The 15,733-nt window shown below is 40.5% G+C and overlaps 1 protein-coding gene across 1 annotated transcript in view; it reads left to right on the top strand.

The window, feature by feature from the left end:
- si:dkey-12j5.1 (probable assembly chaperone of rpl4) overlaps positions 1 to 15,733 on the top strand; it is a 79,287-nt gene that overhangs the window by 62,066 nt on the left and 1,488 nt on the right.

Below are 15,733 nucleotides of genomic sequence, written 5' to 3'. Positions count from 1 at the left end.
GCCGTCTCATGGCATCTCAGCTCAGACATCAGCGGGCTTCTCAATTAATCTCACAGGTTTATGACTCCTCAAATAATCTTATCAATGATCCAGTCAGAATAAATTTGGAGTTTGCTTCCTTTTATTCTAGGCTATATAAATCAGAAGCTTGCTCAGACACTAATGCTATTCATGATTTTCTCTCTCAATTAGATATTCCGAAATTAAGCTCAGAAGCAGTCAGTAGCCTAGAGCGCACCTCTTAGTTTGGAAGAGATAACTTCTTGCATCGCAACCATGAAAAACAACAAGGCCCCTGGCCGGATGGCTTCCCAACTGAATTTTTAAAAAAGTTTTCTAATCAGCTATCCCCCATTCTATTAGAATTGTACAATCACTCTTTGGACCAAGGATTCTTGTCACCATCCCTAAGCCAAGCTTTGATTTCATTAATATTAAAGAAAGACAAAGACCTAAACTTTGTGGCAGTTACAGACCAATTAGCTTAATTAATAATGGCGTTAAACTATTAGCTAAGGTTTTGGCCAAGCGTTTAGAGTGTCATCTTTCATCCATTATATCAGATGACCAAACTGGTTTTATAATGGGCCGCCAGTTATCGTCAATATCGCCGTCTGCTGAATGTAGTCTTTACTCCATCCAGGTCATCAAAGCCAGAAATGGTCATTTCGCTGGATGCAGAGAAAGCTTTTGACCGGGTGAGTGGGATTACTTATTCACAGTTCTACAAAATTTTGATTTGGATCTACATTCATATCATGGATCCGTTTATTGTACTCCAATCCCTCAGCATGTGTGAAAACAAACTCTGAAATGTCTACTTATTTTCTCTCTCTCGGAATTTACCCGTCAAGGATGCCCACTCTCACCTCTCCTCTTTGCTTTGGCTATTGAGCCTCTCTCTATAGCTTTGAAATCTTCTTCAGTGTTTTCAGGTATTAGTAGAGGCGAACAGGAACATCGGGTATCATTATATGCTGATGACCTTTTGTTATATATCTCAGATCCTCTTAACTGTATGAACAACATAATGCATTTGTTAAGCGAGTTTGGCTCTATATCCGGGTATAGGCTGAACTTTGCTAGAGCGAATGTTTTCCAATTAACGCGTTGGCAAAACAAATCTCCCGACGTTACTTCCGTTTCACATGTCTTTTACTGGTTTTTCGTTATTTAGGGATTCAAATCTCAAAATCTATCAAATCATTGCAAAAAGAAAATTTTACTAAATTAATAGACCGTATTAAAGCAGATCTTCAACAGTGGAATAATCTTCCGCTATCGTTAGTAGGCAGGATTGAGTCAATTAAAATGAATATCCTTCCACGTATGCTTTTTCTGTTTCAGACGCTTCCTATTTTTCTCCCCAAATCCTTTTTTAAGTCACTTGATGCCATCATATCCTCATATATTTGGGCTGGTAAACCCCCACGTGTTTCGAAGTTAACACTTCAAAGAGCCAAACAGGATGGTGGTCTTGCACTTCCAAATTTTCTTTTTTATTACTGGGCAGCTAATATCCAAAAAATTTATTTTTGGTGTAATTCCCCAGATATCACTTGGTGTCGGATGGAAGCCAATTCCTGCGTATTATCCTCATTACCCGCATTGGTTTTTGACCCCAATCTGCGATGTCCCACTAAATTCACCACAAACCCGATTGTACTCTCTTCACTAAAAATCTGGAAACAGTTCCGAAATCATTTCAAATTAAAAGCATTGTCCACTTTGGCGCCTATCTGTGGTAATCATCTTTTTGTCCCTTCTAGTTTGGATTCTACTTTCACACAGCTAAATGAAAAGGGTTTAATACAGTTCCAGGATCTGTTCTTTGATCACACATTTGGGTCATTTAACGATTTGTTGAGTAATTATAAAATCTCTAAATCAAACTTATTTCGTTATTTTCAAATGCGTGACTTTGCCAAAAAACATTTGGATACTTTCCCCCAGCAGCCAAAGAATACTTTAATTGAAGATATATTCTTGCTACCAAAATTTCTGAACCGCATTTCCTCCATTTATGACCTGCTTCGGTCCTCACATCTTCTTCCTCTTTCTAAACTCAAACAAACCTGGGAGATGGAGTTAGAACAGGAAATTGACGAGGAGCTGTGGGACACTGTTTTAGCCAAAATGAACTCTGTCTGTATCTGTGCTCGCTTAAATCTCATTCAGTTTAAAGTTGTTCACAGAATCCATTTCACTAAAGCAAAATTAAAAAAACTCTGTTTATCAGAAGATGATAGATGCAATAGATGCCTGTTGTCCCCAGCAGACCATACTCATACATTTACACTTGTCCTAGTCTGAATTCTTACTGGTCCTCTTTTTTGATACAATGTCAAAAGCTCTTAGTGTTTCTGTGATACCTTGTCCAATAACAGCAATTTTGGAATATCTCCTGTTGATGGCTTATATAAGAAGCACCATGCCGATATTATAGCCTTTGCCTCATTAATAGCCAAAAGAGCGTATACTGTTACACTGGAAATCCTCATGCCCCCTCCCAATCTCTCTTGGTTGAAAGATTTGATGTCTTTCTTACATTTGGAAAAAATCAAATACTCTATCAGTGACTCTGTCAATTCATTCTATAAAATGTGGAATCCTCTGCTTTCCTTCTTTGAGACCATACCTGCATTATAGATACAGAATCCTTATTTACCCCCTTTTTTTTTTTTTTTTTTATTTTTTTATTTAATTTCCTTTTCTTTATTAGAAATTACCCCCTTTTTTTTTTTGTTTTCTTTTTCCTTTTCTTTTTCCCCTCTATTTTCTGTATAATATTTGTATGTGTATTCCCTTTTTTTGTGTGTGTGTGTGTGTGTGTGTGTGTGTGTGTGTGTTGTTGTGGTTGTTCAAAAAAAAAAAAAAAAGTTACATGTATGTATGTATACATATATTACAGTAATAAATAAATAAAAAAAAAAAAAAAGTGATAACCTTTCAACTTTTTGTAATAGTATCGCTAAATCTGATGATCATGTCATTTTTTTGCACTTTGAGAAGAGAATATTTTAGTAGCATTGTAAAGACTCTTATTTTCTGCACTATTTCTCTGTAAATGGGAATAGTTCACAAATTTACAGAAAATGTACTCACCCATCACCTCAGGCCATACAAAATGTTGACGAGGTGTTTCTTCATCAGAAACCAACTTTCTGAAATGTAGCATTACATCATGTTTTGCACATGCAAAACAGTGCATCCTCTGTATTGAATGGGTGCCGTCAGAATGAGTCTAAAAAGCTGATAACACATCATAATAATCCACATTGCTCCAGTCTATTAATAAATGTCCTGTTAAGTGAAAGGCTTTGAGCTTGTATGAAACACATCCATCATTAAGATGTTTTTGCTTCTATCTAAAATAAAGTCCTCTATAACATTGCCTACTCCGTAAAAAAAAAAAGTCTTGTCTGAATCAGTATACATAGATCAAGCACAATTGATAAGCAAAAGCAGCTCAGTTTTTTTTACCGTGTCAGCAGAGTGTTATTGTAGATTATGGACTATGGATAATGAATATGAATAATTTTGGCCAGATGTGAAGGTTTTAAATTTAGAACACCTTAAAGATTTATTTGTTTTTTTACAAGCATGCCAATGCGAATACTCCAACCTGATGGACTAGAGTCGCTTGGGTTACTGTGATGTTTTTATCAGCTGTTTGAACTCTCATTGTGACGGCACCCATTCACCGCAGAGGACCCATTCACGAGCAGGTGATGTAATGCAAAATTTCTCCAAATGTGTTCTAGAGAAGAAACAAACTTATCTACAGTACATGTTGGATGGCTGAATGGTGAGTGTGTTTTCTTCGAATAAACTATTCCCTTTAACCTACAAAACAGAAATGCATTTCTGTTTTCTGTATAATACAGGAAATGGTATTTTGAAAATTGGTTCTTTGGTCCATTCAATAACTTGGATTGAATGGACAAAAGTAGTTTAAGCATTTTAAAACTGCAGTATTTTCTGTGTTTTATAAGCAGAAGTCAAAATATCAAAAATGTGCTTGAATACATGCAGACACACACACACAGACATACTCCTAATATCTAAGACTTTGGAATATGTATTTACATTTACATTTACATTTACTGAGTGTTGGATCTTCAAACGCATTTCCATATATTTTTAAATCTTAGTTTCATGTCTGTGCTTTAGTGATCATTAGCAAGTTGTTGTGAAATTGATGGCTCCTGAGCTAATCTCTTGATTACAGCCTCGATTTTTCTCCTGAATCGATTGATTTCCCCTGCTCCCCTGATTTTAATTAGCTTGTGGCTACTCTGCCTGCTGTGGATTTGTTTTCCATGTCTGCGCTAATATTGCCTTTTTCTACCTTCATCCCATCCTTTCCCTCTTCCTTACTCTCTGCTCGTTCCTCCGTCACAGACTATGACTTCAGGCAGAGTTCAGATTCCACTTTAGCCGCTATTCACCATTGATTTTCTGCCTTCTGCTCAATGTCCAGCTCTTTACACGTCCATCCTCAATACCCACCTCTCCTCCCTCTCCATACCTCACTACCTCTCTTTTCTCATTTTTTACTCGTGCCATTCCTCACTACTTCTCTTTACTCCCTCTGTTCTTTGCTAAATCTTTTTTCTTCCTCTCTTGCTCAGTACTTTTTTTGTCAGTATGGCCCCGGTTTAACCTGCAATTAAAATCTGTCTTTCTGATTCGATCATAGGTATTCATTTGAGATTTATTGCTGCATATACCTGGTCTTAAAGGATTAGTTCACCCAAAATTGAAAATTCTGTCTCCTTCCTGTTGGTCCAGGCCTTTCGTGACTTTTTTTTTTTTTTTTTCTTTCCATGAAACACAAAACATTTTGAATCAAATGTTGCAGTGTTTTCGGTGCAAATACAATGAATTAATCCATTTAGCTTTAAAATTTTATAAGTATAATGCATATAAAAAAGTATTCCATATCATTTATGGTCCATATTCTGAGACCTTAAGTCATACAATAGCTTTTTGTAAGTGTCACGTCTTTGGACTCTTTTGTTGTAGTTTTGACTAAAATTTCTTGATCATTTTTCCAGACCATAGGTAAAGAAGTCAGTCTCAGGATAACAAATGATTTAGATTTTGTGGTCTTGATATTCATTGAAATAATCTGATGCAAGATTTTTGCTTTAAAATTTGAGAGCACAGTGCCTCTTTGTGTACAGTCCCAATTATTAGTGGCAAAGAATATATTAGCCTTCTTCGTTGAAACCAAATGGTGTTGAAATGATTCAGTCAACTATTTCCTTTGAGAGACAATAACTTTATACACCATGCACTTTCAGATTTAAAACTAACCCTACAGGATGTTTTCATTCACTTAGAGCTGTTTTAACACACTGCGTGAAAGGTCATTTTCAAAAATCTTTAAGATGCACATACATTTAGTATTTTATATTCGCTACACCTTATTTATCCGCATCAGCTCATTCTTTCTTTCTTCATCCTTCAGTACGTCTCTTTTATTCTTCATTACGTCCATTTCTTGTCCTGTATTGATCTGGACAGTATTGATTGAGCTTTGAGTGCATGACCATATTTTCAGCCATTAATAATCTTACATATAATGATTTATCATGCTTATGTTATGATGCATATATGCTCCAATCTCTTGCTTTGTGAATAGACAGACACACTTTATCGATCCCTGAGGGGAAATTGAAGAAAAAGAAATTCAGAAGGCATTTCATCATCTTTTGTTCCGTAATATAGATCTGTGTGTCACAATGTTACTGCAGCGTTAGTGAAGCGTCTCGCTCAGCCATGGGTGCAAAATGACCAGTTTTGAGCGTCTCATTGCTCTGTCTGCAACTTACCATGGCAGCTCTTGAAATCGCCTCTAGCAAAACACATTCACTTGAACGCGCACCTTGTGTGACCTCGAGGAACTAATATACACAGTTAAACAATTTGTTTGTTCATTTGCATAACTGTCTTCGCGCTCTTTTCACATCCTAATTAAACAAATTACGTTTCAGGTCTCCCGTTTTCTTGCAGCGTCTATCTGAGTGAATATAACATTTGCTGGAAAACAAGCAAGGGTGTTTTTAGAATTATACGGTGCAGATTTTGTCTGTGATTTGACATTTTCCATGTGTATTTCTATGTATTTCCGCGCATTTATTTTATATATACGACAGCTGTGTTGGTAGATGCTTTGAGTAATTTCCCTGAGTGCAGTAGATTTGAACACATCTGCCCTCACAGCTGTCTTTCACACACTCCAGAGCGATAAGAGCACGGGCGATGTGAATCATATGTTTTTGATGGTATGTTTAAGCTCAGAACCAGCTATTAGGTGCTCTCACATTGTTTACAGGTTTGACTCCGCAGGGGTCAAATGTCGTGATAAAAATATTTTAGAGAGTGCCACGTTTAACGCCTTTCTTTGTGTTTTTAACAGTCAGTGTATCGCTGCGACACAGTGGGCAAAACCTCAGACGTTTGAAGACATTTATTTGATGGTAGCACTTTAATATGGTAGACCATTTTTTAACAAATTAACTAGTTGCTTTAGCATGCATGCTGCTAGCATATTGGCTGTTTATTAATACTCATAAAGCACATACTCTGCATGACCATATTCTACATCCCTAATACCTAAACTTAACAACTACTTTATTAACTTTTGATGAGCAGTAATTACGAGTTTGAGAAAAGTTATCTTAAAATAAAGTGTGACCAATTTGACAGTATTAAAACTTAACTATAACAATGAGCAGCTTTTTTCTTCAATAATTGATACATTGCTAATGTTTAGTCATATTACTCTATTTTATCAAAAAGAAAAAAAACAGAAAAACTTAAATACACACATACAAAAAACCCCTCTAAACTGAAATCAGTCGTTTCAAAGGCTAGCAAATCTAGCATTATAAGGTACAATAATAAAAAAAGATAATAGTAGGTTTTAAATCCTTAGTGACTTTAAAGATTGTGTATTAGATAAGAGCAATGGTCATGTAAACATATTACAATTGTCTGATATCATTCATTACAACTCTCTGATATTGACTGATAATAATAACTGAATAATCTAGTCACTGTCAGCGTGAATGAAGCTGAAAATACAGTATGTGTGATGTATCATCGTCAGTGTATTTTTCTCCAGCATTCTGGACCTCTTCCATTCACTAGGTTCAAGATCATTTTCAAAAACCCTCCAGTCCCGTTTGGTCTTTTTTATCTGTCAAGGTTTAAAAAGCAGGTGGAATGTGAAACCGCCATCAAACAAGTGTCAGCAAAGAACAGCTGAGGAAAGATGTTCAAATCTTATTCATACTCCGTATTGATTAGAACAGTTTTTTTTTTTTGCATAGCAATTGTAATGTAATAAACATTTGCTGATACCAGGTTTCTTTTCCTCAGGTTTAAACTTTGCGTAATCATCAAAGCCCATGTGCTTAGACAAACTGAGCTGTGGAGAGCATGCAGGCTACTCAACGGCTTGCAACATTTCCAAATCCCATTCTCTCTTATCGCTGCCTGTTTTAAGCGTAAATATAAGTTTGAAAAGTGCACAAAAAAATAATTAAAATGTTTCTAGTACATTGTACTGCATTATGGTTTTAACTTTTATGAAGACTGCAATTTCAAAAACTCTTTTGTTATAGGGTGTGTAATATTTGAGTTCACAGTGACTTTTAGAGTAGACTGATGCTTTATAAATGTACTCTAGGGAACCCTTTCAGTCTGTTTGCTCGTTGAGTGAGAGCTGCAGAGCATCTTTTGTTGAGCGCATTATGTTTGTTTGTTCTTTTAGCTCAGGTCTGTAGTTTGTTGTATTAAGAGCCGTTCTCATCTCTTGAGATATAGGAAGGTGCTATCACTGTGCTCTCTTAGAGAAATCACTTCTGGTAGATATGAGCACACACAAGATTGGAGTAATTTTTTCCTCTATAGAATCATACTAAAACTGCATTCTTTGTTATCTCTATACTTTTTGGCCGCTCGTGTTCTCCAGCTTTGTTGCACAGAAGTGACTGAGAGCTGACATTTTTGCACTATATAATAATAATAATGGTGTAGTAATATTCTTGTAAATGTATCTTTCTTTAACTGCACATTATCATTGACGTATTTAATCAGTAAGATGAGAAATTCAGTAAGTGTTCTGATGCATCCTGTGCACTAAAATCACTCATTCTGTGGCTCTTTCTGCAAGTTACATTTGTGACAGGACTAGGAGTCTTTTTGTGTTTAAGGATTGAATCACTAAATCCTTTCCTCATAATTCAGACCAATGTTCATTCATCAGAAAGATGTCTTATTAGAGGTAGAACCAAGAAATGAAATGGTCCTTCAGAGCCCATGCCCAAATGCTATTTGAAATGCCTGACTCATTCTAGCGAATTGGTTTGTTCGGATGATTCATGTGAATAAACACTACATAAAATCAAATCGTGCAAAGTCACAACTCAAGTAGAATTTCTTTTGCCATATAGTCACACTGCATTTTAGTATTTAGTAGTGCAGGAAGGAAAGAGGAAAGAGTGTGTGTGTGTGTGTGTGTGTGTGTGTGTGTGTGTGTAACCTGTGTGGATATAAATGACTATCTGTCAGCTGGACAGTAAGGTCAGTTGTGGATCAGAAGTCGGTCCAGCCCAGCAGTTCATCAGAGAAGAGAGGCACAGAACAAGAGTGAGAGATACGGCCTGAAGAGAGTGATTTAAGGACAGTGGGAGGAGTCCTTGATGGTAATCTGAATGATGAAAGAAGGCAGGGAAAGAGGGAAGGACAGGCACGAACGCAATCACATTCATTGCTTTCAACACACAAATGCCTGACACACACACACACACACACACACTTACACTCTTGGAACAGGGAACTTCTGCTTCGTATTAGACACTTAGAATGCTACAAAAACAAAACCAGACTGGCATCTGAGAAAATGTTTTATCTAAATAAATCCTAATGTTTAAAAATAATACAAAAATAAATAAATGAGTTAAAAATATCTCTGCAGTCATACCTAGCTTTAAAAATAGATGCTTTAAAATACAGAGGTTTCAAAAAATTGTTTGTGTGTATTCGTGTGTAATCTGCCTAATAATCATAGATCCAAGGCAAAACAAAGATTGTGTGCTTGTGTGTGAGAGATAATAATTCTGTCCTTATTTAGAAGCGTGTGTGTGTGAGAAATTATTTTTATAATTTATATCTAAATCACTCCTCTGAGTGTGTGTTCACCTTCACTTTAAATGAAGAATTATGGATTTAATTGAATTAAATACAATACTTATATTACTTTAATTGTTGTTGTTGTTAATAATAATAATCATTTTATTAATAATAAATATTATGTTGCATTTGATAATAACAATGTTTAGATGATGATAATAATAAACCTCATCTAGATTAAATATATGTCATTTTTTCTGAATTTTGAGAATCAAATAATGTCTCAGGAAAATAACCTTTATAAATGCACTTCTAATTTTTAATCATTTAAATAAAAATTGGTGTGAGGGTTTGGTTTAGGATTATGGTCACAAAAACATTAGCTCTATTGAGTATCCACACCACAGAGAAACAGATGTGTTTGTGTAATGGTGTGCGGTTTGTCTTCAGTTTGCAAAAGTGTGTGTGAAATGTATTTTTTGCTTGTTCCCAAGTGAGTATGATGGCCATAGCAAAAGATCGCAGACTCTTTTCTGCTATTACACACAGACACACAGACACACACACACACCATCACCACCTCCAGCCAATTTTTTTCAGCAAAGACCTTCTTCCCCCAGACAGAGCTCCTCTGTAAAGCTGCCATTTCAAAACATACAAATACATCAGTGGAGAAGATAGATGTCTTGGATAAGGGAGGGATTGCTTGCAAAAAGTGTAAGATAGTATTCAGCCGCAGCTTCCTCCAGGAGGAACATTTCCGCTATGCACATGTTTGAGAGCATATTAGAGGATGTAAAGATGAGGAGATCGAGTGGGTGATGGGTGAACTGTGGGTCTGTGGAAGGTGTTTTGACACACACACGTGTGTGTATGAGTAGCTGATGGAGTGCAGCTCTTATCAGGACTGGAGATCAGGTCTCAGTAATTACAGGGTGGAACTCCAGATGGTGGCTGTTGCTGAGGTAACACATTAGCTGGAGCGCCGTCCTCCTCTAGACTGATTAAATAAACACAACTCAGATCTGTGAATCCAAATCACAGGAGCTCTGGCACAAGTGTTTCTCAGTGCGTTTATTTATTTGCAGAAGGGGTGGGTGGAGTGGTACGGGGTCATTTTCTTTATGCAGTGCTTTTTCTATCCCTCTGAGGAAAATCATCTCGGTTTATTGCTCCCAGAAGGATTATGTGTTAAGTTTAGAGATATATTTGCACAAAATATTGCAAATATTTGAATTTTAAGGCATTGTAAACATTTTCCTATCAGAGGCGACAGGTCTTCCCATGTGTGCAGATGCTGTATGTCACCTTACTCAGTGAAACCCTGTCAGAAGATCTTGACTGAGGTCTGTTTTTAAATCCGTTCTTGTATTTTCCATAACATCTGCCTGTCTGTCGTTCCATCCGTTCCTCCATCATTCTGTCTGTTGTTCTATTTTTTTAGCTATCAATCTATCTGTTTTTTCATCCATCTATCATTCTGTCATTTCATCTATTGACTGAATCCGCATGAAAATCTATCTATCTATATCTGTCTGTGTCTATCTATATCTGTCTGTGTCCATCTGTATCTGTCTGTATTTATCTATATCTATCTGTTGTTCTGTCATTCTGTTGTGCATATTTGCACTGCGCGTTATTTGATTACAATTTAATGCACTGCAGTTATTTTTTATGAATGATTTTCTCTGATTTCTTTTCCTTTCTCTTTATTTTCCAAGCTCCATCGCTCAAGCACTCACACACTTTTAGACTAATGCGAGTGAGCTAATGAATACACTTAACAAAATACACTTAAAATGTTGTTCTTTAATAAAATATGTAAGAGCTTAAAATGACCTGTGCTGATTTGTGATCCGTAAAGTGTGTGTGTGTGTGTGTGTGTTTATTCTCAGAACCAAGCATGTTACATTTACCTAGAAATGCTGATCGTTTTGGTCCAAATCGATCTATTAATTTAAGCACTGAACCTGGAATTAAATGTACAGTAGAATTCCCAATGACCATCTGATGTAGCCATCCACTCCAGTTATGCATTAACCAGTATATAACAAATCATTCAAAAGACATTTAAATGTTCCGGTCCTGTGAGCCAGTGTGAGTTTAATGTTTAATCTTTGCTTTATCATCACAATTAACCTTGATATCCGGCAGCGAAAAGGCCCTTTGGTACATGGACACACACATCAACATTGTGTTAAAATGCCCTCGTGGCCTAACTAAACCTGTGTGGCCAACGGTTTTTATGTTTATGTGTGTGTGTGTGAAGGTCAGGTCTGTAGAGCAGGTAGGAGTTTCAGACTCTCCTGAGGTCCTATGATCGGTCCGTAAATGAGATCCCACGAGGCCCAGAGAGCCCTGTCGCCACTCGCTGTTGCTTAGCGACCATTCCCACGGCTCTGAGGGTGATATAAAGGGAGCAACGGGCTGCCCACTGACAGTATGTGTGTGTGAGATGACCTGGTTAGTCTGCGAGTGTGAAGGACTCTGTGGTTTCACTCCTGAGGAGTTAAATAAGGTTCTGTAGTGCTAAAACTCATTAAATAAAAAGAAGGAAAGAGAGGAAAGAACAGCGAAGGAGAGGTTGATAAGTTGTGGGGTCACTTTCTCCAGCTTTTTAAATGACTGCTCTTTCAAGTATTAATAAGAAATGTGCTTTCTTAATTAAAGTCTGGTTGTTAGAGAAGCGCCTGCATGATTACAGTTCACTGAAGAGAGGGCTGTACCCCAAACGCACTGTTAATACCTCATAAGAAGTGACCTTAGAAAAAAATAGTGTGCATTAGTCATTCTCACATGACTCATTCTGAAAGTTGAGGAAGTTTGTTCGCGTGGCTTTTTGACGGGTGCAAGTCTGACTGACGTCTGTGCTCTTTTTAGCTTTGCCATCATTATTAGCATTTATATCACTTGAGACCGCTTCTTATTCATGTCTGATTTCCATCAGTCTTTGAGTACTCACTCTAGTAATTCTTATTTGTTACATTTTAAATTAACTCTCAGTTGATACATTGTTGCTGTTAACACAGATAAATTTTTTTTTTTTTTTACTTTTTTATTTTATTTATACCACTCAAAACTTGGTTCTTCAAAAGGACAATTATTTATGCTTTACAGGCACTAAAACGCATAATGCCGATGTATTTTCTGCATTTTAACGCATAATACTGACATAGGAGATATTAACTTCTCAGTTGTTGTTTATCTGTGGTATACAAGCAAGTTGATGGCTGGTCAGTATTAGTCCTTCACTGTGGTTGGATTTACGGAGAAAATGCCAGAGCACTTAGTGTGGAAAAAATGGAAAAAATAAGCTAGCCTCTGGGAAAAATGAGCTTTAGGTGGACATAGACTAGCTTGCACCAAAACACAACATAATTATAAAAGGATCGATTTTATTCATGCGCCGTAATCCAAATACCAAGAATTCATACAACTACAAGAAACAGAATCAAATCAAAGCCTTTATTCAGCAATCTTCATCTCCATCCTAAACACCAGCCTTAAGCAGCAATACATTGACACACTAATTACAAATTAAATTAAATTTATGACCGGTTTACAGCAGAAAAATGTTTACATTTAACATATTTTAGCTAAAAATGCATAGATGTTTTTATTTTTTAAACGCTTTAATACGCAAATGATACATTTCATGAATAAAAACATACAAAAATGTCTGTTATGTTCTTTTAAACGTTACATACTAATACCTAAGCATAAAAAACGATGAGACCAGGCTGGCGTAACATACAGCTGTAGTAATTATGGTGTAATTTTAAGTGTTTCTTGTTGACTTATTATTTAACTCATTATCACCTTGTTTGCAGTGAGTGCAGTCTTTATTCGCAGCTCTCATTATGTTGAGCCTGCTTCATTTGATATCAGCTTGCATGTGTTTGTGCTGCAATTCGCCGTCTTTTAAGCTGAATTGATTCAAATAACAATTAATTGATCATTACATTATCGCGTGAATCCCTTTACTCAAATTCGCAGTTGCACCGAAACTGTAAAACATTCTGACATTAACTGTACTGATTCCCTGCGTAAACAGGATGAAATCCCCAGCCAGCGCTCTTGTATTAAGCAAAAGGAGAAAGTGTGGGGCGATATATTGTTTTGCAGTCACATCGAGAATTGCTTTTTATCATGTTCTTTCAGGTATATTTTACAGTGATAAGAGTTGAGACAGTGGGGATTGAATTCTCTTCCTCTCCTGGCAAGCACTCAGTCACTTGCTGAACAATTTCCCACTGATGCAGAACTCGCTTCGCTTGCGCTTGGAAAGGAGTCACTAATTTAGGAATTTGCCAGCTGACTTCGCTGGCACGGACCTTCTCGAGGAAAGACGGAGGGAGAGGAAGAGTGAGAGAGAGAGTCCTTGTGTCACGGTTGCGCTTGCCGCGGGACGGATGACACGAGGCTTAGAATAAACTTAAATGGATTTAATCTCAAAAGGCAAAATAAAGATACAAAACGGCAGGCAGGTAGAACAGGCAGGCAGGATAAACACACGTAAAGACATCAGGTAAGGACCTCGACGCTCGGACAAACAGAACTCAAAACACAAGACTTAAATACACGGGTAATAGACGAGACAGCTGATGACAATAACATAATTAACACAGAGGGAAGGCAGGGCACAGGGAGCACATGGCACGAAACGAAAACATAAACAAAGTCCGGAGAACGTGACATTACCCCCCCCTCCCGGAAGGTGCGTCCTCGCACCTAAAGGGTAACAAACAAAACCAAAATGACTAGGATTTGGGGATACCGGGTCTTGGGAGGAGGTTCTGGTGGAGGACGGATCGCCAGGATGGGGCAGGCAGAAGGCAGAAGGGTCCAAGGAGGTGTAGATGGAGGGAGGAGCCAGGAAGGAGACAGGAGGAGTCCGGAGCAGGAGGAGATCCAGAGCCCAGCTATGGTGGTCCAAGGTGGAGCAGACGGAGGGAGGAGCCATGGAGGAGGAGCAGCCATCGACTCCATGGGGCCGACCGACGGCGGCGGAGCAGGTGGAGGAGGAGACTGAGGTGGAGACGGAGAGCCGAAGAGCCAGGGTGACGTCGAGGCGCTGGAGGTCCAAGGCGACGCCGCAGGCTTCGGCGACTGACACGGAGACGGGGGACGGGAAGGACGCGGCGGAGCCAGAGCGACTGAGGACTGAGGTGGAAGCGGAGGGAAGGAGGAGCCTGACAGAGCCGGTGGGATGGAGGGACGAGGCGGCGGAGGAGAGGAATCCCGAGGCGACGGATGGTCGACGACAGACCAAGGCGGAGCCGGAGGGACGATGGAGCCTGGTGGAGCTGGTGGACTGACGGACCACGGTGTAGAGGAGGGAGCTAGGAGCCCAGGGGGAGCCGACGGGTCTACGGGCCGAGGAGGAGTCTGGGTCTCGGAGGCAGGACGGTGAGGCGAGGATCCTCCAACCTCGATGGCGATGGAGACCGGCAGACCCGTGGCGAGCTCCAGATGGTTTGCTGAGGATGAGCGCAGGGGCTGCTGGGATCCATCGACGTGGTGTGGCATGGGTGGGAGGGTGGGAAAACTTGAGGCGGCACTGGAGGAGCGCGCGGGCGCGGGCACTGAACGGGACGGGCGCACGTGGCGCCGGGCACTGAACGGGACGGAGGCGCGCACGCGGCGCCGGGCACTGAACGGGACGGAGCGCACGTGGCGCCGGCACTGAACGGGACGGGCGCACGTGCGCGCGGGCACTGAACGGGACGGAGCGCACGTGGCGCGGGCACTGGAACGGACGGAGCGCACGTGGCGCGGGCACTGAACGGGACGGAACGCACGTGGCGCGTGGGCACAGGAACGGACAGAACGCACGACGCGGCGCGGGCACAGGAACGGGACAGAACGCACGTGGCGCGGGCACAGGAACGGGACAGAACGCACGCGGCGCGCGGGCACAGAGCGGGACAGAGCGCGCGTGCGCGCGGGCACAGGAACGGACGGCTGGGCGGAACCAGCGAGCTAACGGGACGGCTGGGCGGAACCAGCGAGCTAACGGGACGGCTGGGCGGAACCAGCGGGCTTACGGGAAGGCTGGGCGGAACCAGCGGGCTTACGGAAGGCTGGGCGGAACCAGCGGCTTACGGGAAGGCTGGGCGGAACCAGCGAGCTAACGGGACGGCTGGGCGGAACCAGCGGGCTAACGGGACGGCTGGGCGGAACCAGCGGGCTAACGGGACGGCTGGGCGGAACCAGCGGGCTAACGGGACGGCTGGGCGGAACCAGCGGGCTTACTGGGTAGCTGAACGGAACAGGAACTCAGGATACAGGGAGGTGCCCAGTCTAAGTCCAAGTCCAAGTCTACATCATCCAGCTCCCTTTGCAGATCCAGCAGCCCCAGGTGGATGATCAGCTCATCCTCAGCCGATGTGTAGTGGGCGGAGCTCCACTCCGCGCTCTCCTCGCAGTCGGCTGTCTCCACCGCGGGAGCTCCGTTGCTGGCTCGCGCACCTGGTCTGACGATACGGCTCGGGTCCTGTTACGCTCCACGGCTCTGTCGCTCTCTGTGACGATGGGTCCGTGGTCACGCTCGACTCCGCCCCCGTGTCAGCAGTGGGCTCAGGCT

This window comes from Puntigrus tetrazona, chromosome 16 (assembly GCF_018831695.1).
Source record: "Puntigrus tetrazona isolate hp1 chromosome 16, ASM1883169v1, whole genome shotgun sequence".
Lineage (NCBI taxonomy): Eukaryota > Metazoa > Chordata > Actinopteri > Cypriniformes > Cyprinidae > Puntigrus > Puntigrus tetrazona.
The sequence above is the reverse complement of the archived record's forward strand: the minus strand, read 5'-3'. Positions and strand labels throughout refer to the sequence as shown.